This window comes from Crinia signifera, chromosome 4 (genome assembly GCF_055691185.1).
Source record: "Crinia signifera chromosome 4, ASM5569118v1, whole genome shotgun sequence".
In the NCBI taxonomy this organism is placed as follows: domain Eukaryota; kingdom Metazoa; phylum Chordata; class Amphibia; order Anura; family Myobatrachidae; genus Crinia; species Crinia signifera.
In genome coordinates, this window is record NC_139220.1 from 309,537,795 (window position 1) to 309,564,419 (window position 26,625).

Sequence of the window (26,625 nt, forward strand, 5' to 3'; positions counted from 1 at the left end):
CAGGGGAGCAGACCCGGCGCTGGGAAATGGGAGCTGGAGAGTGGAGACCCTGCGCTGCTGCTGGGAGATTCACGGCGCAGACAGAGCAGAGGAGATCCATCCTAGGGAGAGTGCAGCGCCCATAAGAGGAGGTACAGAGGGGGGAAACACAGAGCAGATTAGGAGGGACATCTTGCTGTAACAGCTATTTAACACCCCTGCTCTCCCTTCTCTCCACTGGTCCCCCTCTCCTCTGCTCCTTGATTCTCCTTCCTGGGCTCCACCTCTGCTCCCCTTCATCCTCTCCATCTCCTCTCTGCTCTTCCTCCTGTCCTCTGCTCCTACTCCACTCTCCTTCCTCCTCTTGTCTGCTCCTCCTCCTTCATTCTGCACCCCCTCTCCTATGCACCTCCTCAGTCACCTCCGCTCCCCCCTCCTCTGTTACTCTGCTCACCTTCCTCTCCTCCTCCACCTCACCTTTCCCCCACACCCACTCCTCCAGCCCCCCTTCTCCTCTCCCCCTCTCCTGTGCTCCCCTTCCTCCTCTCCTCTGATACCCCTCCTCTACTCTGCTCCCCTTCCTCCTCTTCACTGCCTTCTCTCCTTTGGTTCCCCTCTCCTTTGCTCCTCCTCTTTCACTCCACCTCACCTTCTCGCTCCTGCATCCTTTGCTTGTCTCCCCCTCGTCTCTGCTCTTCATCCTCTGCTCCTCCACCAGTCTCCTTCCTCCTCTCCCCCTCTCCTCCACTTTCCTTTCTCTGTTCCTCTTCTCCTCCACTCATCTTTATCCTCTCCTCCTCCACCTCTCCTCCGCTCTCCCTCCTCCACTCTACCGCACCTCCTCTCCCTGAATCCTCTCCTCTGCACCCTCTCCTCTCTGCTTACCCCTCCGTCCATCCGATACCCTCTCTCACTCTAATTATTTTTTCTCCCTGTCACCCTCTCTCATTACTGTCTTTCCCTGACACACTCGCTTTGTATTCCCTTTTGTCTCTCTCTTCCCCAACATCCTCTGTCTCACTCACTCTCCCCCCCCCCCCCAACCTGAAAGGCATTGTAATGGGTGAGAGGGGGGACCTTTCATAATTTCACTATGGGGCCCACAAAGCGTTAATTATGCCCCTGTCTCCTCATCATCTTTTACGTCATCTAATGTCTCCCCATTTCCTATTTCAAGGCCATCCCCATTTTTCCAGCACATGCTCTTTTCCCTATGGTGCTCCCTCAGTTATTTTTTTCTGGATCCGCCCCTGACAATGACTGACATGCGGTGCTAGACACAGACAGTCTCCCTGTTGCCCAAAACAGAAAGCCAGGCCAGCACACCCCTGTCACAGGAAGAGGAGTGGCAGATGGTGTGCACATCTGGTCTGACTTTATATGTGCTGGTCCTCCAGGTAGTGTCCATTTATTTTTGTTACACTCCCCAGCCTCTGCTTCTTGCCCCGCACATTGCTAGAATGGATGCTCCATCCATAGGGTGTTTTCCCAGCTCCCTGGACTGGACCGCTGGTCCTGAAGAGAGAGGAATGCCAGGCAGATGCTGCCCCCATCCTCCCAGTGCTGCCACCACTGTTTATCCTACCAAATTAGCAGCCACATCTGTAACCAATACAGACCAATTCCTACAGAGTCCTCCGCAGTACATGGCCTGTATGTATGTATGTGTGTGTGTATATATATATATATATATATCTCATATATTTGGCTACATCTGTCACTCAAAGTGTGTCTGAAGCTGTAACGCTGGGTGGAGCCTCTGACTCACACGACAGAGAACCAGCCCAGTGAGCCCACAGTGCCAGACACCCTCTGCCTCTCCATGTTACACAGCAAAGACACAGCTACTCACCAGACACACCAGGTGAGCGCCCCACACCTCCATACCTCCCAGCATGACCCTCTCCAGGAGGGACAGAATGCTCTGTTTGTGGACTTCCATCTTAATTTATGATTGTCATCACCTGTTTTAAACAGGGTAATTGATAAGAAAGGTGTTTAAGCACAGGTGATGGTAATCCATAAATTAAGAAGAAAGTCCAGAAACAGAGCAATGTGTCGTCCCCCCCCCCCCCCATTCACGGCAACCCCATGATTAAATGGCACATGCAAAACACTGACATGGCTATGGTCGACAATGAAAAAGGTTGACATGAGTTTTTGAAGATTTATTTTTCACTTTTTCAATCTCTTATATATTTGGCTACATCTGTCACTCAAAGTGTGTCTGAAGCTGTAACGCTGGGTGGAGCCTCTGACTCACATGACTGACTCACACGACAGAGAACCAGCCCATTGAGCCCACAGTGCCAGACACCCTCTGCCTCTCCATGTTACACAGCAAAGACACAGCTACTCACCAGACACACCAGGTGAGCGCCCCACACCTCCATACCTCCCAGCATGACCCTCTCCAGGAGGGACAGAATGCTCTGTTTGTGGACTTCCATCTTAATTTATGATTGTCATCACCTGTTTTAAACAGGGTAATTGATAAGAAAGGTGTTTAAGTACAGGTGATGGTAATCCATAAATTAAGAAGAAAGTCCAGAAACAGAGCAATGTGTCCCTTCCCCCCCCCCCCCCCCCCCCCCCATTCACGGCAACCCCACGATTAAATGGCACATGCAAAACACTGACATGGCTATGGTCGACAATGAAAAAGGTTGACATGAGTTTTTGAAGATTTATTTTTCACTTTTTCAATGTTTTCATATTCATTCTCATGTGTCAACATGGACACCAATGAAGTGCCACACTTATGTCAACATTTACATGTGTTGATCTTTCTGTGTTGATTTTTTCTTGTGGCGATTCGCGGCACCCCCCGGCGACCCCCCTCCCGCGATTCACAGCACCCCCCCCCCCCCCAATTTGCGGCGACTCCCGCGATTTGCGGCCCCACCCCGTGACACACCCCCTCCTGCAATTAGTGGCACCCTGCGACCCCCCCCCTCCCACGATTTGTGGCAACCTCCCAGGCCCCCCCTTCCTCGCGGTACCCCCCACGCCCCGCGACCCCCCCTACCGCGATCCCCCCCCTGTCATTGCGGCAACCCCACGCCCCTGCGACCCACCCTCCCACGATTCACTGCAACCCCCCGCGTCCCCCCTCCCACGATTCGCGGCACCCACGCCCCCCCCGCGAGCCCCCCTCCCGCAATTCACGGCATCCACCCAGGACCCCCTCCTCCCGTGATTCGCAGACACACCTCACCTCCTCCCTCCCCCCCCACCCCCGCTCGCGATTCACGGCAACCCCAGGATTAAATGGCAAATGCAAAACACTGACACGGCTATGGTCGACAATGAAAAAGGTTGACATGAGTTTTTGAAGATTTATTTTTCTTTTGTGAATGTTTTCATATTCATTCTCATGTGTCGACATGGACACCAATGAAGTGCCACACTTATGTCAACATTTACATGTGTTGACCTTTCTGTGTTGATTTTTTCTTGTAGCAATTTTTTTACAGTGACAACTATGTGCACGTCAACCTACACATCATCAACCAATTCTTTGTATAATATATAACACCTGTTCTGTTTTACTGTAGGTGTTTTAAGTCAGATCTTTTACTGCTACTATTACTGTTTATGTAAATGCATTCTGAATGACAGCAACATCCTACCATCCTTCTACAAGAATATATAACCAACTAGGTGATTTATCGCTCCCCGTGCCCCCCCCCTCCCCGCAATTCACGGACCCCCCTCCTGCGATTCGCAACCCCCCCTCGCGCAATTCACGCCCCCTCCCACGCTTTGCGGACCCTCTCCCGCGCTTCGCCGACACCTGCGCCCCCCCCTCCCTTGATTCACGGCACCCCCCGCGCCCCTCCCACAATTCACGGCACCCCTAAGCCCCTCTTTAGTCCCCAGTGTACTCACACACCCCTATCACTACCCAGCTTCCTGCTCTCCTGAACTGTAACTTCCACCACTAGGGAGTCGCTGACGCTGTTTTGCCCACATGCCCCTATCATGCCTCATAGCCCAGCCTCCTGCTCTCATGCACCCGAACTCCCACCCAGTAGGAGGAGACACTGACTAAGGACCACCATCCTGTACTGCCACGCTGGACCCTCACCCACTGGCAGAAGCTGCACAGTATCTCCCACCCTCCTCTTTAGTCCCCTTTATGTCCACACACCCCTATCACTACCCAGCCTCCTGTTTTCCTGTGTCGTGACCTCCGCCAGTGGGGAGCCGCTGACTCAAAAACACCCTACTATACTATTGCACACACACACACACCTAAACAACATGCACACACGCCCCCCCCCCCACACCCACAAATGTCACTGTACCATCCACACTATCAATGTCTTACTCTGTAACTGCTTTTTAATTAAACAAAACAATACACACCCCCCATCCAAATCATATGCTCTCTATTTAACACATTTCACCTATAACTCAAGTTGCAATACAGGCCATCTTTCATACAATTCTAACCATCTTTCTCATATACAAATGTTCACAAAGTAAGGGGGCGCAGCCCCTTACGACGGTGTGAAGAGCGCCCGTAGGGCGTGTGTGTGTGTATGTATGTATGTATGTATATGTATATATATATATATATATATATATATATATATATATATATATATATATATATATATATATATATATATATGTGTATATATATATATATATATATGTATATATATATATATATGTGTATATGTATATATATATATGATATTGTGTGCGGCCCTCGAATATTTACTAGTTTTGTTAAACGTCCCCCAGCCAAAATAGTTGCCCACCCCTGCTCTAGAGGAATGCCATGGATGATGATTCCTTCTTTATGACAGAAAAGGCAACCTCTATTTTCCGGAACAATCGGAACTAGAGGGCGCTTTTAAAACCGCATGAAAGAACCGGGAAAAGAGGTTCCAATTAACTAAGCGGTTTGTTAATACATATCCCTTTGACCCTGCAGGTAGGAAAATGTGGGAGGAGCCACCTGTTGCGGACTCCTCAGTTTCGCACCTTTTTAAGGAAGGTATTGCTTCCAGTCCCGGGAGTATCCACTCTTAGGGATGGAGCTGACAGGAGACTTCAAGCTACAGTTCAAGTCCATGTATACAGCAAGTGGGGCTTCACAGCATCCTGTTCTAGCCAGCTGTTGGATGGCCAAGGCCATTTATACCTGGTCCACACAAATCCAAGAGGATTTGTCGGGGGACATGTCTGTCGCACAGCTAGGTGAAAAGCTGCACCACATTCAGGACACAGCAAAGGTGCTTTGAAAAGCACAAAAGGAGCTGGGTGCTATAAATGCACGCATTTCAGCCATGGCTGTGTCGGCCAGAAGAGCCCTGTGGCTATGTCAGTGGGTAGCAGACGCGGACTCAAAAACGCAGCGTGACATTCCCTTTGCGGGCGATAGACTGTTTGGGAGTGAGCTGTATGAGTGGATTTCCAAGGCCACGGCTGGTAAGTCCACATTTCTCCCATTAGCACAAGCTGCATTTCGTCCATCACGACTCCCATCCAGCACCAGAACCCACTTCAAGGCCAGGGGTGCCTCAAATGCCAACAGAGGATCCAGAGGTAAGTTTAAAGAGACTAATACCTCAGGACAAAAGGACCGTGGGGCCACTGCAGCTGCCTCCAAGTCCTCGGCATGACGGGGTCTGCCCACCACGAGACATTCTCAAGCTCGACTGTCACACTTCAGCCACGTATGGGAAGACTCGTGCCTAGATCCCTGGGCCTGAAATCTTATTTTGCAGGGCTACAGGCTGGAGTTTGCCAGGCCTCCCCCAGAAGCTTCTTCTGATCAGCCTTTCTAGCATCGGAACAGGATCGTACACTCCTTCAGGGAGCCATACAGAGACTACTTCAGTCAAAGGTAGTTATTCCGGTTCCGAGGCAGGAACAAGGTCAGAGTTGTTATTAAAACCTCTTCCTTGTACCAAAACCGGACGGGTCCGTAAGACCCATTCTCAATCTGAGATCCTTGAACTATTTTCTTCAGGTGTTCAAGTTCAGAATGGAGTCGCTTCGCTCTGTAATTGCCAGTCTGGAACAAGGGGAGTTCCTAGCCTCCATAGATGTGAAGGATGCCTACCTTCACATACCTATATGGACCCCGCACCAAATGTTCCTAAGATTTGCGCTGGGCGACGACCATTATCAATTTCAGGCTTGGCCGTTCGGTCTGTCCACGGCACCACGCATTTTCACAAAGATAATGGCGGAAATTATGTGTCTCCTCACCAAGGGGTAAATGTAATACCATACCTGGACGACCTGCTAATCCAGGCAGGATCGAATGAGGCCTTGAGGAGTGCAATCCAGCTGACAATGAAGACATTGACTCATCATGGGTGGATTTTGAATCTACCAAAGTCATTGCTGGTCCCAAAACAGAAAATGCTGTTTCTGGGTATGATCCTAGATACAGTAGAACAGAAGGTTTTTCTACCGATGGAGAAGGTAACAGCTCTTCAGCTGTTGGTGGAGGAGGTGCTAATGACCCCTCAATTGACTGTTCATCTTTGCCTCAAACTTTTGGGCAAGATGGTGGCTTCCTTCGAAGCACTCCAGTTTGGCCGATTCCATTCCAGAACATTGGACTGGATATTCTGGCAAGGTGGTCGGGGTCCCCCCTTCAGATGCACAGAAGGATTTGGCTGTTGGCTCAGGCCAAGCTCTCACTCTAATGGTGGTTGAACTCAACCAATCTCCTGGCAGGTCGGTGTTTCCAGATCCAGGATTGGCTCCTGTTAACCAAGGATGCCAGCCTAAGAGGCTGGAGTGCAGTGATTCAGGGAATCCGTCTTCAAGGCAGATGGTCTCTCTTGGAATCCAGGTTACACATCAACAAGTTGGAGTTGAGGGCGGTTTATTATAGCAGGAACAAGGAGCCTGACTTGCATGTGAGAGACCAGATCATCTCCTGGGCAGAACAACATGTGATGGCGTTGTCAGCAGTATTCATCCCGGGAGTGGACAACTGGGAGGAGGACTTACTCAGTCGTCAAGACCTACACCCAGGGGAATGGGAACTACATCCCGATGTGTTCAGGATCATTACGGATCTGTGGGGGCTCCTCTTGGATAGACCTCATGGCCTCTCGGCTAAATCACAAGGTGGACAAGTACTGTTCACAGACCAGGGATCCGGAAGCAGTGGATGCCCTGACTTGACCCTGGAGTTACTGGCTGGTATACCTGTTCCCACCACTACCTCTCGGCGCAAGTGCAAAAGAGAATTTGGCTGCAAAGAGCAGAAGCCATCCTAGTGGCGCCAGATTGGCCTCGAAGGGTCTGGTACAGGGATCTTCAGGTAATGCAAGTGGAAGATCCATGGCGTCTACATCTCAGAGAGGATCTGCTGCTCCAAGGGCAGCTCATCCTGACACCCCTCCTTCTTTGGATGTGGTCCATACACTTAAGGTGTACGTAAAACATACTGCTTGGATCCGAAAGTCAGATTGCCTCTTCGTGCTGTATGATGCACAAAAGAAGGGCTATCCAACATCCAAGCAGACCATTGCCTGTTGGATACACTATACAACAGGCTTACAGAATGACTGGTCTTACACTACCGCCTTCGTTGAAGGTTCATTCAACCAGATCAGTGGGGACTTCCTGGGCAGCTGCCCGAGGTGTCTCGGCCTCACAGTTCTGCAGAGCTGCATCTTGGTCAGGTCAACACACATTGTAAAATTTTACAAGTTTGACCCTCTGGCCAGGGAGGATTCCCAGTTTGGTCAAGCGGTTCTACAGCAGACTCCGCATATACCCGCCCGTTCTGGTAGCTTTGGGACCTCCCCATAGTATTGAACCCAGTATCCCATTGGACGGTAGAGAAAATAGGATTTTGGGTACCTACCGGTAAATCCTTTTCTCGTAGTCCATATGGGATACTGGGAACCCACCTCTGTGTGGATACTCTGCTGTCCAGTCGGACCAGTGAGGTCTAACCTCTGAAACTTAACATACTGTTGTTTTGTTGTCAATTCTGACAATTTTCAATTGCTAGGTGACATCTGTATATTAAGTATTCACCTGCTGTTTCTTGTTTGACTGTGGTGTGCTGGTGCAAATCTCACCACACTGACTTATTCACATACCTCCTCATACAGCACAGTTTTTCATTAACTGAGAGGAAGTGGGAGGTGATGGAGGGGAGGAGCCAGTGCACCCACAGTGAAAGATCTTATGTGCCTGTGTCTCCTACGGAGGAACTCTATCCCCATAGTATTGAACCCAGTATCCCATATGGACTACGAGAAAAGGATTTAGCTGTAGGTACCCAAAATCCTATTTTCCAACAAGCAGAGGAATTATTAGAATCCTTTAGAGAAAAAGAATATCCGGAGGAATTACTGACTAAATCCCTTTCTGAAGTTCTTCAAATGGATACGACAGAACTCCTAAGACCAAAAAATCAACAGAAAGATAGACCTAAAACCAATAAAGATCACAAGGATGATAGAGCTAGATAATGGATATTAAGAATATTATTTCACGTATTAGAATATTATAGATTGTGTGATATTAAAATATTGTGTCATATTATTCCTAAAAAAAACACGTATCATTTACAAGAAAAAATAATCTATAAAAACAATACTAGCCACTTCAAAAAAGATATGATAAACAACAAAGAAACCGATAATACAAACAGAACATTGATTTCCATAAAGCCAAATTGTTTTTATAGATGTGTGAAAACAAGATGCACGATGTGCACCTATATTCCGAGACGTCTGACCTGACATCTGTTCTTGTATTCCCACGGGAAAATCCATATTCATTTCGATCTTTCATGAAATGATTCAGATTATATGGTGTACTTACTTAAATGCGGATGTAATCTTCCCTATATAGGAAGTACAACTAGGCCGTTACACACTAGATTTATGGAACATCGTAGGAACATCATCAAGGGCTTCATGAAACATAGTGTCTCGACACTATAAGACCCAGCACCAGAGTAATCCTACCTGTCTCACAATCGTAGGCCTAGAACAGATCCCGCATACACCCTAGAGGGGGAGATCGATAAAATCTGTTGTGCAAGAGAAGTGTTCTGGACTTTGAAGTTCAACTCCATCCATCCCGATGGCCTTAATGAGACCATGAAATGAAATTCAGTAATTTAAACTCATTTTGTCCTTTTTGTTCTTTTTCCTGTCCCTGTCTCCGCCATCCCCTTCTGCACACTGTGACGATCGCTTGGGGATAGTCGTTGACATATATCTCACGTTCGTCCCACAATATTTACCCAATCTGCTGTCCCGATTTTTTTTCTTTTTTTAGATTTTTTTTCTTTTTTTATGTTTCTATCAATTTTTTCTTTGCATATATACTACTATATTTATATATTCGAATTGCTCTGTCTATGAGTAATATGATAACCCATCAGAGAGATTATCTTTTATATTTACTCTATCAACTGGGGACTGCTTAATTTTTATCATACCTTTTTGTGAATATTTTTGTACATATTATGACTATTTGTATAACCCGTAAGATATAATATATAAACAGTTACATCTTATGGTGTGTGTGTATGTTTGTGTGTGTATGTTTGTGTGTGTGTGTGTGTGTGTGTGTGTATATATATATATATATATTATACATATATTATATATATACAGTATTATACATATATTATACATATATTATACATATATTATATATATATATATTATACATATATTATATATATATATATATATATATATTATACATATATAAATAAATTTTTCTAGACTTTATTACAATTAAAATATCTGTCTATTTTGTATCTTCTGTGCCGTTGCAGTCTGAGCACACATCTGAGGGCAGTATTCAATGTTAAAAATCACGGTGTGCAGCGAATCCTGTTTAGGATTTGCTGCACAGTCGCCACTGCCCGCCGTGTTCCGGAGCCTCGCTGTACCCAGTATTCAATGAGGCAGACGCTCGCTGCCCCTGTCCTCGAATTTGAACTCCTGCGGCGGACGCCGCAGGGAGCCTGAGGACGGTGGCAGGCATGGAGATGGAAGTCTCCCTGCCTGCCCCAGAACGTATGTGGGGGGGAGGTGGGTTCCTCGGGAGCCAGGCAGCACAGGCTGCCCCCCGGAAGAATCAGCAGGGGACCGGGTATTCACTGCACCCGATCCTGCATATGTAATGATCGGGTGCAGTGAATATATGAATATCTAATGAGCGGCTCCCGGCCCCCTGCTGGCTGCTCTGTGTAAAAAAAAAAATAATAATTTTTTTTTAAATTAAATATATATTCATGTGCTATAAGCACATGAATAAAAATAGCATGCCCCTTCACATAATAAAATTCCTGATTTTTTTATTACCAAATATAAAACCAACTTTAATTTAAAAGTTCACATTCCACTTCACCATAAAAAGATAGCAATTGCTACACGGTGAAGCATGGCGATAATAACCTTGAAATGTATTCGCCATCTGGTCATTGAATAGGGTGATTCACTTTTTTAGTCAAAAAAATCGCCTTACAGCACGAAAATAGCACACATGGCGAATTAGCCTCATTGAATACTGCCCTGAGAATGATCTTTAGTTGCTTAGCAACCAGATGCTTAAATAATTCGATTTTATGAGAACCGCCTTCCGGGATCATGTGACGTATCACATGACCTGTGAACATCTTAAGACGTCACCTAGGTATACAGGTTATCCGGAACCTGTGATAGACCACTCACTTCTGGGTTCATGTGATGTACCACATGTCCGCGGACGTCAGAACCATCCAAGACACCACCCAGATACTCATCCTACCCGAAACATGTGATGGATCACATGACCGGGAGATGAGTGACGTCAGGCACTTGTCCCTTTCTTCCAGCATCGGGAGAGACGGCGGATACCTGCTCTCCTCCCCTTAGCGTCACATGGTCCTACATGTGACCCTCGGTTGTATGATCACTTGAAAAAGATGCTATATTATTCTCTGGTATATGCCTGCCTTTGAGCAATCAGCTTGCATGTTTACAGAGGTGGGTGGAGGATTGGACTCCGATATAGATATATATAGATATATATATATATATATATATATATAGATATATATATATATATATATATATATATATATATATATATATATATATATATATATATATATATATACACAAACAAAATAGAGGAGAAGGGCGCCCAATAGTGCAATATCGTTTGGTTTATTTAAATAAAATATTTAAAAGGCTTCAAAGTACGTTAAGCGCACCACAGCATTCGTCAGCGTTGGGCTTAAGAACCACCTGGCATAAAATGTAATCCACACTGGCAATCAGCTACAACTGCGGTTGGAGAGAGAGACCCTCTCAGTGCACTCACGGTTCCCCGGCTACACACTGGATATGTGCAGGAACGGATTCACCACGCGGCACAGCTCTCGGGATCGCAGCTCTCTCCTCCGCTTCCACGAACAATTGCGTCAGTCAGGCCACGCCCCAGGGGCCACGTAACATTCCAGTAAAGATATATTTGTGTTTACACATTTATCTGTTGTAGGAAGCCAGCTGGAAAACTGCTAGATGGCAGGTATGTGCCACTGTGGCTGCTGATGTCAGTGGTATAAATCCCAGGCAGGTATGAAATGGATGCTACGGTCCAAGGTTTTGAGGTGGCTGTAGGGATTTGGTGCTAGACCATTCCCACACTACACACCAGGTTTTAGGTTACTCTCCTGAACTGGGAGTTCTGAAGTGGATTTAAAAAGGATAAGATGCCTGGGAGCAGAGCGAGTATTGTTATGTGGCTGGACGAAAGCAGGCTAGAGAGTTGGTGCTGCCAGAGACCGTCTTGGACCTGCTAATATCGAGACGAGTGAGTGTCTTGGTCTATGCCTGCCTGTTCTGAAGCTAAAAGAGCAGTATTTCATGCCCTACCATCCACTAGGGCGTGGAGGGAGAATAAAATAGTGTGCCGTGTGTCCATGTCGACATTTTAGTTAAAAAAAAAAAACCACAGAAAACCACCATTTTGCTTGTGTCGGCCTTTTAACCTGTCGACCTAAACTCATATCGACCTAATGACCCTGTCGACCCAATGCTTGTAGACAAAACGATCCCAACCCAGGTAAATACTGGCTGCATTATTTTTACACTGCAATGTAGCTCTCTGCACATGTTACATGTTGCTAGACAATTTTGACTAAGCAGGAGAAAAATAGGGAGATTTTGGCTAACCTTCTAGGAGATTTTGACTATCTAGTCAAAATCTCCTATTGAAAGTTCTCTGTGTGTACACCCCTTTAGTCACTGATCATTGTTCTTATATGGTGTCAAATTGCTAAGTGCTCTTTGTTATTGTATGTTATGATATGCTTCATGTTCCTTTACTATATACAGTATTTTATATTCTATTTCTACCATTAAGTTACCTGATAACATTGTATTCTTTTACATTACTTTTTTTCAGGACAATTGAGCAGGATTTGCACTAAGAATATTAGAAGACAATGTGGAAAGGGGCAAGGCAACTAATGAAGTAATTTCTTCTACCTCTGGGGCATTTACCAAAGTTATTCCTATTTTATGGGCAGAACACCCATTAAACAACGCTTTAGTTTCTCAACTAAAACATGATGAGTCTGACAGGAGAGAAACCACATCTGTGCTCTGAGTGTGACAAACGCTTTACATATAAATCACATCTTCTCATCCATCAGAGGAGGCACACAGGAGAGAGACCATTTACATGTTCTGAATGTAGCAAGTGTTATGCTGCAAAGTATGAACTTGTTAGACATCAGAGGAGTCACACAGGAGAGAAACCATTTACATGTTCTGAATGCAGCAAGTGTTATGCTACAAAGCAAGAACTTGTTAGACATCAGAGGAGTCACACAGGAGATAAACCATTTACATGTTCTGAATGCAGCAAGTGTTATGCTACAAAGCAAGAACTTGTTAACCATCAGAGGAGTCACACAGGAGAGAGACCATTTACATGTTCTGAATGCAGCAAGTGTTTTGCTTCAAAGCAAGAACTTGTTCTACATCAGAGGAGACACACAGGAGAGAAACCATTTACATGCTCTGAATGCAGCAAGTGTTATGCTACAAAGGAAGAACTTGTTAAACATCAGAGGAGTCACACAGGAGAGAAACCATATAAATGTTCTGAATGCAGCAAATGTTTTACCTCAAAACAAAACCTGGTTATACATCACAGGAGTCACACAGGAGAGAAACCATTTACATGCTCTGAATGCAGCAAGTGTTTTGCTTCAAAGCAAGAACTTGTTGTACATCAGAGGAGTCACACAGGAGAGAGACCATATAAATGTTCTGAATGCAGCAAGTGTTTTACTAAAACTAAAACCCTTATTAATCACATGAGGAGACACTCCGAGGGCCTGAATGCAGCATGGGTTTCATAAGTAAATTGGTAACCCTGCATTATGCATTCAAGGAATCAAATTTTTATTTTCTGAGTGTGACAATTTTTTTTAATAGAAAATAATTATTATAATTTTATATATCTTTCATAGAATACACGTATCAATACATAGAAAATATTTTAAACCTATTATTTGTGGTATGTGTGTGTGTGTGTGTGTGTGTGTATGTATATAAATATATACTGCATATATATTCTCTGTATGCTGGCACTCAGTGGTCACAGCTAGGCTGGGTGCACTTTAGATAGTCCATACAATCCTTCCAATAGAAAAGGCACTCCAGTCGTTTTTTCAAAAACAAACGATTTTATCAAACTTGGTTATCACCACATGCATACATTTTTGTGGTCAGAGCTTCTTCCTCAGGGCACAATCCACAATAAAAAATTTGCTGCTCTTTTTATTGTGGATTGTACCCTGAGGAAGGGGCGCTGATCCCGAAAATGTATACATTTGGTGATATCCACTTTTGATAAAATCGTTTGTTTTGGAAAAAAAACGACTGGAGTGCCTTTTCTATTGGAAGGAATATGAAAAAAATATATCTCTATATATCTCTATATTTATATACCTATATCTCTATCTCTCTCTCTATCTATCTATCTATCTATATATATATATATATATATATATATATATATATATATATATATATATATATATATATATATATATATATATATATATATATATATATATATATATATATATATACTCACTTTGTTATAGTTCAGTAATTGCTGGGGTAGCCATCCTGTGATGCAAAGCACCTATGTAGATGATTGAGGTAGGGAGGCGGCACTCACCACACTTTTTTCATTATAAAACACAGCCTTTATTGTTCCAAACAATAAAGGCTGTGTTTTATAATGAAAAAAGTCTGGTGAGTGCCGCCTCCCTACCTCAATCGTCTATATCTATCTAGGCTGTAGGAACCTGCTATGTGGTCCACGCTATGCTTCACCCCAAATGGATGCCCTTGTTGTCTAACTCCTGAGGAAGGTCCTATAAGGACTGAAACGCTAACGTTGAGTACCCTTCTTTTTTACATTGATGTCTATGTGAATACAAATACACAGCTTTTTATTTTGCATCAAACAGTCTGGAGAGTGAGTCTTTTTGGTCTTTATATACATGGACTTTTTTCTTGTGAGGAGAGTTCTGGACGTCACCCCAGCGGTTGTACATTTGTTGTATGGAGTGCGATCCTATATCATATATCTATCTATCTATATATCTCTATCTATCTCTATATCTCTATCTATCTATATACTGTATCTCTATCTATATAACCTATTTTGTAAAAAAAAAAAAAAATCAGATTCCTGTTTGCTTATCTTTAAATTCTTTTAAAAAGGTGGACAGCCCTTTTTTTATTATTTCCATGTTGTACCATGTAGTCCTTTGGAGATTTTTTTTGTATATGCTCTCTATTATGTTTTGTGGAAGATTTTATGTATGGTATCCAAATATTAAAGAATTTCTTAGCCTTAGTTTCCATATTTAAAGAGCACTCAATCCAGTCCATTTGATACATATACTGTAATCTAGGCAACATTAATGATTATGGTACAGTATATATCCTTAATGGCTAACCTTGACAATCCAGCTGTTGTTGAACTACACATCCCAGCATGCTCTGCTTCAGTTTTGCTATTTGGCCATGCTAAATCTGATGCAGAGCATGCTGGGATTTGTAGTTAAACAACAACTGGAGTGTCAAGGTTAGCCATCAAGGGTATATGTTCTGGTTGGATCTATCTAGATAGTATAGTTTTTTTTGCTGCTGCTGCCACCCTTGCCAGTAATAGACAATCACATGTCTGCAGCTTGTATTCTTTGTTAAGGTAATAGTAATTCCATAATACCCATGGTAAAGAAATTATTAAAAGAAATGTGTACTACATTTTGTATGTATCCTTGAACCTCTTGCCAGAATGTCTGTACTATGTTACAGGACCATATACAAGGTATAATATCTGTGTCCAATATTAAACATTTAAAGCACTTGGAGTTGTCAGACACTCCCATAATATTTCATAATTTGGGTGTATAATATGCTCTATGCCATGGGTCTTCAACCTGTGGCCCTCCAGATGTTGTGAAACTACATGTTCCGACATGCATTGCCACATTTTTTCCTATAAGAGCATGCCAAAACTGTCAGGGCATGCTGGGAAATGTAGTTCCACAACATCTGGAGGGCCACAGGTTGAAGACCTGTGCAGTCTATGCAGTATCATTGCATAGTATAAAGAGAAAGAAACCAACCAAGGTTGGTGTGGAGCGCTTGCCAGGAGTAGTTTTTATCAAGACAGCAGCTGCTTGAGGGAGTAGTCTGTATGTATCCATGACAACGTACACTCTCAGTGTTATAGGCCGGACGTGACGTGCGCTCCGACAACTACCGGGTGTAACGTAACGTCCGAGCCAGTCGGAAGTGGAGGTATCCATAACGACTAAGAACAACAAGGCTATCGTCTGAAGGCCGGATATGACGCACTCAATAACAAAGGCCAGGTGTAACGTCATTTCCGGCCCAACGTAAACACACTATATTAATCATAATTACATACTGCACATATGATCGATAAGGTCACCATTTAGAGGAACGGCTACCTCTTCATATATCCCATTAGAGGGGAATTAAGAGATGTTGCCTCACAAAAAGGTTAATATCAATACCGAATAGAAGCTATGAACCGGAAGTGATTGGTTCACTGAGGATAGGGCACTGACCCGGAAGTGATCTATATGATTTGTTTTATAAAAACCTTCTTTTCTCATCTTTACCCAAATCTAAATGTTTAATAAATTTATGATATATAATTACTAGTGATATTATTGTCGCCGAGTAGATCTATCTTATGTTTTTTACGTTTTTGTGATATTGAACCAATGTGTTATGCAAATGAACCCATGGGAAGTCCGGTATAAAAATGGCACCCATAGACCCTAATAGACACCTTGACAAAGCAGTCACAGCACTGGGAAACGCGTTGGTGACACTATTGTTTGGACCCATATTGCTTCAAGGACTCTCACCTTTTCATCAAGGACTGTCCTACCTGCCCAATCATCTGATCGGATGCCCATCACCCTGGAAGTCTCAAGCCAAAAATCCTTGTTGGACACCTGACCACTCACAGCAGTGGGACTCCCGATCAGGCTAATTCCATCCTTGCCATCGGTTGTAGTCCATAAACACAACTTCAGGATACCATCAAGTGGCCTATAAAGACTATCCCACACCCCCTTGGATCAGAGCAGGTCTCATTACCATCCAAAACTGGTGACTATAATATCGGGTCCATTCAAATTTCTTTTATACCATTTGGTTCATTTTAATGTTTCTTTTATATTATTGTTTTTATTGTGTATAATAAATTTTGTTACATTGTAATATCAGCGCTGCTTTACTTTTTATTCATTGCATAGTATTGCATTTCTGTATAGTACGCTGATACCAATTGCTCATTTAACTTAACACGTGACTTGATTATTTCCATTAACGAGAGTTCTGGAAACTGGTCTTTCCATTTGGCTAGACCTGTATCGTTTTTGGAAAAATCTATTTTTTGGTACTTATTTCCTAGCACGGCGCCCATCGCATCGGATCGTGTACCTTATTTGCAATGGTAAATGGCATACAATCTGTGTTATTCGTTCATTTAAATCGTATGCCATAGAGTACTGTAGCCGTACAATCTATGCGATGCGATGATTGTATAGGGAACAAATTGTATGGATTGTATGGCCTACTGTACTGTGCTTTACATGGGTCATTACAATTAAATATGGTGTGGTGTGAGTAAAATGAAATTTTTCATAGCAACGCCTAGGTAGTGCATAGCAACACATAGGTAGGCGTTGCTATGCAGTGACATATGTTGCTATGCGCAATTTCACATAGCAATCACCGTTATACATTCACATTTTACATAGTCACGGTGGCTGCTATGTGCAATAGCAACATATGTCACCAACATATAATATTGCATAGCAACGCCTATGCCCAATTTCACATAGCAACCACCGTTATACATTCACATTTTACATAGTCACGGTGGTTGCTATGTGCAATAGCGCATAGCAACATATGTCACCAACATATAATATTGCATAGCAACGCCTATTGTACCTAGGCGTTGCTATACAGTATAATATGTTGGGTGACAGATGTTACCGAGCCCCGCGAGGGGCGGCGGTATGCGTCCTCTGACCTTTTCATACCCTCACTATCCACGTCGGTGTGGAGTTGAGAATAGATAGTGTAGCGAGCCACCGAGCCCGAAGCGTGGCTAGCGCACGCGGACTATGAGCCCGAAGCGTGGCGAGCGGACATGGATTACTTTACATATATTCCGCGTCTCCTCGCGGGGCTCGCCACTCTTCGGGCTTGTAGTGCGCTCGCCACACTATCTATTCTCAACTCCACGCCGACGTGGATAGAGGGGGTATGAAAAGGTCGGAGGACACGTACCCGCCGCCCCTCGTGGGGCTTGCTGCGCTCACCACGCTTCGGGTTGGCTTTGATAGTGGGGGAGGCGTTAACAATGGGGGTGCATGTAACATTATATGCACCCATTTTAAGGCCTTTTAACCCCTTCCAGACATTTGACGTACATTTACGTCATGGTCGGGAAGCACTTCCCGACACATGGCGTAAATGTACGTCATGGATTTAAACTGTCACCGCGTCTATAGACGCGGTGACAGTTTCAACATGTCTGCTGTCCCTGACAGCAGACATGTCCGTGCATGCCCAGGGGGGGCTGCGATGCCGCCCCCCCGTCGGCGATCGCTGTGATTGGCTGTTCAGTGTGAACAGCCAATTACAGCGTTTTCCTGTGTCACCGGCGAATAACGTTCGCCGGTGACACGGGATCAGAGGTGATTGGTGCTGTAAAGTACAGCACCAATCACCGCGGGGTGTAAGGGTGACACTGGTGTCACCCCGCCCGCCCCCAAAGGCCGTGATTGGTTCGTCGGACCGACGGACCAATCACAGCCAAGGAGGGGGATTTAAACTAACGGTGACTGCACTGCAGACGCCATTCCGGTCTGGAATAGCGTGCAGTGCGGTCACCGTACCCCCCTGCCGCCATACTGACCAGAACCTTGCTCCATACTTGCTCCATACTTACCTGATCGCTGCTTCATCACTGCTTCCTGGATCCTGTTGCTACTTGTGCCTTCCTGTGAAATTGTGCTGCTGCAGTGTACTAGCTAGATAGAGATAGAGAGATAGAGAGAGATAGAGAGAGATAGAGAGAGATAGTGTCAGAGAGTGCTATATTTTGTGCTGCTGCAGTGTGATATAGTTATAGATAGAGAGAGAGAGATAGATAGAGAGGCCTAGTGACAGAGTGCTATATTTTGTGCTGCTGCAGTGTGATAGTTATAGAGAGATAGAGAGAGATAGAGAGAGAGAGATAGAGAGAGAGATAGTGTCAGAGAGTGCTATATTTTGTGCTGCTGCAGTGTGATATAGTTATAGATAGAGAGAGATAGAGAGAGAGAGATAGATAGAGAGGCCTAGTGACAGAGTGCTATATTTTGTGCTGCTGCAGTGTGATAGTTATAGAGAGAGAGAGATAGAGAGAGATAGTGACAGATTGTGCTATATATTTTTGATATAACTGACTGCTGCCCCCTCCTTTTGTGCTGATCAGTATAAATTAACTGATCAGCAACTTTTTGGGGGCGCAGGTTTTTTTTTATATATAGATATACCTGTCAGTGCTGCTGCTGCAGTGTCATAGAGTGAGAGATAGAGAGATAGAGAGAGATAGTGACAGAGAGTGATAGAGAGTGCTAAATTTTTTGTCTGCTGCCCCCGCCTTTTGTGCTGATCACTATATCTGAGGTGATCAGCAACTTTTTTGGGGGTACAGAGGTTTTTTTTTTTTATATATATACCTGTCAGTTGCACCAAAGGTTGTGCACCTGCTGCACCTCACTGGTAATCAGTGTCGCATCACTGATCACCTTTTTTTTTTGTGTGTGTGCTGTGGGGTCTTTTTTTAATTTTTTTTTTACACACACTGTGATTTTGTGGGTGTCCTGTGGCCGCTGTGCGCTGATCAGTGACGTACATCACTGATCATCTTTTTCGGCACAGGGTTGATCTATATATTTTTTTTTTTGATCAAATTCCTGTTGCCTTTGAGCGCTGTTCAGTGACAGAGGTTACTGACCAACATCTGTGCTCAATTTTTGGCGCAGGACCTTTTTTTTTTTTTTAACCCCTTAAATTTTTTATTTTTAACCCCTTCATTTTTTTTTTTTTTATTGGTATAAAGTATTTTTTTTTTCTGCACCACATACACACTACACACTACATACCCCCCGGATTGAAATAAAGTTTGTACCCCCCCCTACACTATACACGTGTTGAAACATTTCACTACCAGTAACACAGAAATAAAAATGGCATCCCAAATGTCCTCCCAAATGTCCTCCCAGTCATCCAGGAGAATGTATTCAGTGGAGGAGGCATATGCCATGCTTGCTTCTGACTCTGACACAGCCAGTGATGCAAGCGGGGAATTTGAAGGATTCGCCTTAAGCTCCTCTTCCTCCTCTGGTGATGAGGGACCCCCTCAAAGACGCCCCCGTAGAGCAGCTGAGACCCCCCCCCCAATAATTGATCTCGTATGGACCCCACCACCAGACAATTTTGAGCCCCAGGTTCCTGAGTTTTTGGCCATGCCAGGAATCCAATTTGATTCCACAGGTCTCAGAGAAATTGACTTTTTCAAATTATTTTTCTCTGATGATTTTATAAATTTAATGGTGGACCAAACTAATTTATATGCCCAGCAGTTTATTGCTCAAAACCCCACGTCATCATTTGCTAGGTGGACCCCTGTAGATGCAGTAGAGATGATGACGTTTTGGGGTCTGGTGTTTCATATGGGCATAGTAAAAAAGCCAGAAATTAGGCAATATTGGAGTACAGATGTTCTGTACAGTACTCCATTTTACCGTATGGCCATGACCCGGACTCGATTTGAGACAATTCTTAAATTTATACATTACACCGATAATGCACAGTGCCCACCCAGAGATGATCCCACCTTTGACCGGCTATTCAAAGTCAGGCCGGTCATTGATCATTTCAGTGCCAAATTTGAAGAGGTGTACATCCCTGAAAAATTTATTTGTATCGACGAGTCCCTTATACATTTTAAAGGAAGGGTTAAATTCCGCCAGTACCTTCCCAGTAAGAGGGCAAGGTATGGCATAAAAATGTACAAACTGTGTGAAAGCACCTCAGGGTACACCCACAGGTTTAGGGTTTATGAAGGGAAGGATTCAAGAATTGAACCGCCAGAATGCCCCCCCTCCCTCGTAGGTGTTAGTGGGAAAATTGTCTGGGATTTAGTGCACCCCTTCCTGGATAAAGGTTATCACCTCTATGTGGATAACTTTTACACCAGCATCCCCCTGTTTAAGGCCCTTGGTTCAAGAGGTACAGCAGCTTGCGGTACTGTGCGCAAGAACCAAAGAGGCCTCCCAAAAACGCACATTGCCCAAGTAATGAGAAGGGGTGAAAGCAGGGGAATATGCACCGAAAATATGTTGTTGGTCAAATATAAGGACAAGAGGGATGTCCTTATACTGACAACAATTCACGGAGACAGTACCACCTCCGTCCCTGTACGAGGTACCAGTACCCACACCTCAAAACCTAATTGTATCCTGGATTACAATAGGTACATGGGCGGAGTGGATCTTTCAGATCAGGTACTGAAGCCGTACAGTGCCCTGCGGAAAACAAAAATCTGGTACAAGAAGGTGGCCGTGTATATCATCCAGATGGCACTGTATAACGCTTACGTGCTATTCCGTTCTACCGGCCAGAGGGGGACATTTATGCACTTTCAAGAGGAAGTCATAAAGGGCCTAATATTTGGGAACCAGCAGGCAGAGGGCCCCAGTACTTCTAGTACTGGCCCCCGTATTGTACCAGGGCAGCATTTTCCTGATGAAATCCCCTCCACTGGAAAAAAGGGCAGGACACAAAAAAGGTGCAAAGTTTGCTATAAAAAGGGAATAAGAAAGCAAACTATTTTCCAGTGTGACACTTGCCCCGACAAACCCGGCCTATGTATAAAGGAGTGTTTTAAAATATACCACACATCTATGGAATATTAGGTTCATAATTTCACCGTGCTTCGGGGGTCTTGCTAATGCCACATAGCACCCACCATTCATTCCACCAGAATCTGAGCCGCAAAATCCAAAAATCACTCCTTCCCTTCTGAGTCCTGCCATGCACCCAACTGGTATTTTTTGGTCACATGTGAGGCATTGCCGTACTCGGGAGAAATTGGGGCACATATTTTGGGGTGCTTTGTCTCCTTCATTCCTTGTGAAAATGAAAAATTTTGAGCCAGAACTGCATTTTTGTGTAAAAAAATGTAATTTTTCATGTTCACTGCCCACTTGTATCAAAATTGGTGAAACCCCTGGGGGTTTGAAATGTACACTATACCCCTAGATGAATTCCCTGAGGGGTGTAGTTTGCAAAATGGGGTCACTTGTGGGGGGGTTCCACTGTATTGGTGCTTTGGGGGTCTTGCTAATGCGACATAGCACCCACCATCATTCCACCAGAATTTGTGCTGCAAAATCCAAATATCACTCCTTCCCTTCTGAGTCCTGCCACTTTTTGGTCACACATGAGGCATTGCCGTACTCGGGAGAAATTGGGGCACAGATTTTGGGGTGCTTTGTCTCCTTCATTCCTTCTGAAAATGAAAAATTTTGAGCCAGAACTGCATTTTTGTGTAAAAAAATGTAATTTTTCATTTTCACTGCCCACTTGTATCAAAATTGGTGAAACCCCTGGGGGTTTTAAATGTACACTATACCCCTAGATGAATTCCCTGAGGGGTGTAGTTTGCAAAATGGGGTGACTTGTGGGGGGGGTTCCACTGTATTGGTGCAACATAGCACCCACCATTCATTCCACCAGAATCTGTGCTGCAAAATCCAAAAATCACTCCTTCCCTTCTGAGTCCTGCCATGCACCCAACTGGTATTTTTTGGTCACATGTGAGGCATTGCCGTACTCGGGAGAAATTGGGGCACAGATTTTGGGGTGCTTTGTCTCCTTCATTCCTTCTGAAAATGAAAAATTTTGAGCCAGAACTGCATTTTTGTGTAAAAAAATGTAATTTTTCATTTTCACTGCCCACTTGTATCAAAATTGGTGAAACCCCTGGGGGTTTGAAATGTACACTATACCCCTAGATGAATTCCCTGAGGGGTGTACTTTGCAAAATGGGGTCACTTGTGGGGGGGTTCCACTGTATTGGTGCTTGGGGGGTCTTGCTAATGCGACATAGCACCCACCAAAATTCCACCAGAATCTGAGCTGCAAAATCCAAAAATCACTCCTTCCCTTTTGAGTCCTGCCATGCACCCAACTGGTATTTTTTGGTCACATGTGAGGCATTGCCGTACTCGGGAGAAATTGGGGCACAGATTTTGGGGTGCTTTTTCTCCTTCATACCTTCTGAAAATGAAAAATTTTGAGCCAGAACTGCATTTTTGTGTAAAAAATGTAATTTTTCATGTTCACTGCCCACTTGTATCAAAATTGGTGAAACCCCTGGGGGTTTGAAATGTACACTATACCCCTAGATGAATTCCCTGAGGGGTGTAGTTTGCAAAATGGGGTCACTTGTGGGGGGGTTCCACTGTATTGGTGCTTGGGGGGTCTTGCTAATGCAACATAGCACCCACCAAAATTCCACCAGAATCTGAGCTGCAAAATCCAAAAATCACTCCTTCCCTTCTGAGTCCTGCCATGCACCCAACTGGTATTTTTTGGTCACATGTGAGGCATTGCCGTACTCGGGAGAAATTGGGGCACAGATTTTGGGGTGCTTTGTCTCCTTCATACCTTCTGAAAATGAAAAATTTTGAGCCAGAACTGCATTTTTGTGTAAAAAAATGTAATTTTTCATTTTCACTGCCCACTTGTATCAAAATTGGTGAAACCCCTGGGGGTTTGAAATGTACACTATACCCCTAGATGAATTCCCTGAGGGGTGTACTTTGCAAAATGGGGTGACTTGTGGGGGGGTTCCACTGTATTGGTGCAACATAGCACCCACCATTCATTCCACCAAAATCTGTGCTGCAAAATCCAAAAATCACTCCTTCCGTTCTGAGTCCTGCCATGCACCCAACTGGTATTTTTTGGTCACATGTGAGGCATTGCCGTACTCGGGAGAAATTGGGGCACAGATTTTGGGGTGCTTTTTCTCCTTCATACCTTCTGAAAATGAAAAATTTCGAGCCAGAACTGCATTTTTGTGTAAAAAATGTAATTTTTCAATTTCACTGCCCACTTGTATCAAAATTGGTGAAACCCCTGGGGGTTTGAAATGTACACTATACCCCTAGATGAATTCCCTGAGGGGTGTAGTTTTCAAAATGGGGTGACTTGTGGGGGGGTTCCACTGTATTGGTGCTTGGGGGGTCTTGCTAATGCGCCATAGCACCCACCAAAATTCCACCAGAATCTGAGCCGCAAAATCCAAAAATCACTCCTTCCGTTCTGAGTCCTGCCATGCACCCAACTGGTATTTTTTGGTCACATGTGAGGCATTTCCGTACTCGGGAGAAATTGGGGCACATATTTTGGGGTGCTTTTTCTCCTTCATACCTTCTGAAAATGAAAAATTTTGAGCCAGAACTGCATTTTTGTGTAAAAAAATGTAATTTTTCATTTTCACTGCCCACTTGTATCAAAATTGGTGAAACCCCTGGGGGTTTGAAATGTACACTATACCCCTAGATGAATTCCCTGAGGGGTGTAGTTTGCAAAATGGGGTGACTTGTGGGGGGGTTCCACTGTATTGGTGCTTGGGGGGTCTTGCTAATGCGACATAGCACCCACCAAAATTCCACCAGAATCTGAGCTGCAAAATCCAAAAATCACTCCTTCCCTTCTGAGTCCTGCCATGCACCCAACTGGTATTTTTTGGTCACATGTGAGGCATTGCCGTACTCGGGAGAAATTGGGGCACAGATTTTGGGGTGCTTTGTCTCCTTCATACCTTCTGAAAATGACAAATTTGGAGCCAGAACTGCATTTTTGTGTAAAAAAAATAATTTTTCATTTTCACTGCCCAGTTGTACCACAATTGGTGAAACCCCTGGGGGTTTGAAATGTACACTATACCCCTAGATGAATTCCCTGAGGGGTGTAGTTTGCAAAATGGGGTCACTTGTGGGGGGGTTCCTAACTTTTAGCATCTTATGGTGCCTTGAAACCTACATGGTGCCTAAAAAATAATCTCATAAAAAGGAGGCTCCAAAATCAAGTAGGTGCTCCTTCTATTATGAAGCCTGTGGTTTGGTCACCGTGCACACTAGGGCCACATATAGGATATTTATGAAAACAAAAGAATTGGGGGAATCAATTTTTAGTCACATTTCTCTAGTAAAATGTACTGTGTTCCTTATAAAAATGTATTAAAATTGCAAATCTGCAAAAAAAAAAGAAATTTTGAAATTTCACCTACACTTTGTTTTAATTCCTGTGAAACACCTAAAGGGTTAACAAACTTCCAAAATGCTGTTTTGAATACTGTGAGGGGTGCAGTTTTTGAAATGGCATCATTTATGGGGGTGTCTCACATACAAGTCCCTCAAAGTCACATCAGAACTGAACTGGTCCCTAAAAAAATCAGTGTTTGAAATTTTCTTGAAAATTTGAGAATTTGCTATTCATATTGTAAGCCTCCTAGTGTCCCAAAAAATTAAAAGGAAGTTGAAATAATGATGTCAACATAAAGTAGACATATGGTCTATGTTAGTTATTCACTATTTTGAGTGGTAAGATTATTTGTCTCACAAGCAGAAAATTTAACATTTTGCAAATCGCTAAATTTTCCATTTTTTCACGATATTTTGGTATTTTTCACAAAAAAACACAGACTGTATCGACCCAAATTTACCACTAATTTGAAGTACAATGTGTCACGAAAAAACAATCTCAAAACCACTGGGATAAGTAAAAGCAAAAAAAAGTTATCCCCACTTAAGTGAGACATGTCAGATTTGAAAAAAAGGGCTCTGTCAGGAACGCAAAAACTGGCTCTGTCAGGAAGGGGTTAAGGATATACAATAAAAAAATCGCATCACTTGCGATCGCATCGCATACAATTGGATGCAATCGCATGTGATTTTTATTCTATAAGCTTCCCCCCCCCCCATTAAAATAACATGAAAATCACAACGCATCGCATACCACTACATATGGTATGTGATGGCATGCGATGGGAGCTGTGATAATACACAGTATTACACACAATACAATACACACAAGTACCAACATTATCACCTCATCCACAATCCTGTACATGATCACCAAACTTGCACATTATAACCTCAAACCCCACCCTGCACATACTAACAGTACCCACATACTGTATAAACATTATCATCTCAATCCTGCACATGATCACCCATGTAAATAATCACAATACCCACATATGGACATGATCCCCCCCCCCCCTCCACTGTGTATGCAAACCCCACTTATGCACAAGGTGTAAAAAATAACTTACTTTTCAGCAGGTGCTGGGCGCCTGAGGTCTGCTGCGCAGCCTGTAATCTGTAAAATGGCTGCTGGGTCACTTCCTGAGTGTCCTTTTGGCGCTTTTGTGACAGGAGGGCGTGAAATCGCGTCAATCGAACGCATTGCACTGTACTCCATACAGTACAATGCATGCGATCGACGCGATTTCTATGTTAACTGCGGTGAAGGGTTTGTCAAATAGCAGTGCTGTGATCCTCAGTGACATAGAAGTTGTGTGAGAGGTGTCAGCTGGAAATAATGGATTTATAGTCAGAATATTGCTATGGCTCACACTGTGTCATATATACACAGTATACTGCAATGAAAATCTTTATTCTGCTCATAAGCTATGGGGTTGTTTTTTCAAATAGAAAAATGGGCCTAATTCAGGTGTGTATTCAAATGCATTCCTCCATGCAATATCAGCCAACTGACAAAGTGAAGACAACATTTGTTAAATATAACGAAGAATTTACTGGAAAGATTCATAATCAACAAAAACATAGAAAACAGGAAAAAAATGTAGAAGTAAAAATAAATTAATTTTGAAATTGTCCATATTAATTAAAGTCGAAAATGCGTACATTAAATGTCTTTGGCCAAAATGTCTAAATTAATTGTCTTTTTGCAGCAATGTTAA

The 26,625-nt window shown here is 43.7% G+C and overlaps 2 protein-coding genes across 2 annotated transcripts in view; both read left to right on the plus strand.

Annotated features, from left to right (window-relative positions):
• The window catches only part of LOC146075803 (uncharacterized), a 249,158-nt gene that overhangs the window by 86,132 nt on the left and 136,401 nt on the right, over window positions 1-26,625 (plus strand). The window lies entirely within an intron of this gene.
• The window catches only part of LOC146075805 (uncharacterized), a 72,659-nt gene that overhangs the window by 16,813 nt on the left and 29,221 nt on the right, over window positions 1-26,625 (plus strand). Inside the window, exon 2 of the mRNA XM_083185418.1 lies at window positions 12,394-12,462. The gene's annotated coding sequence lies outside the window, so the exon portion shown is untranslated. The remainder of the gene's footprint in view (window positions 1-12,393; window positions 12,463-26,625) is intronic.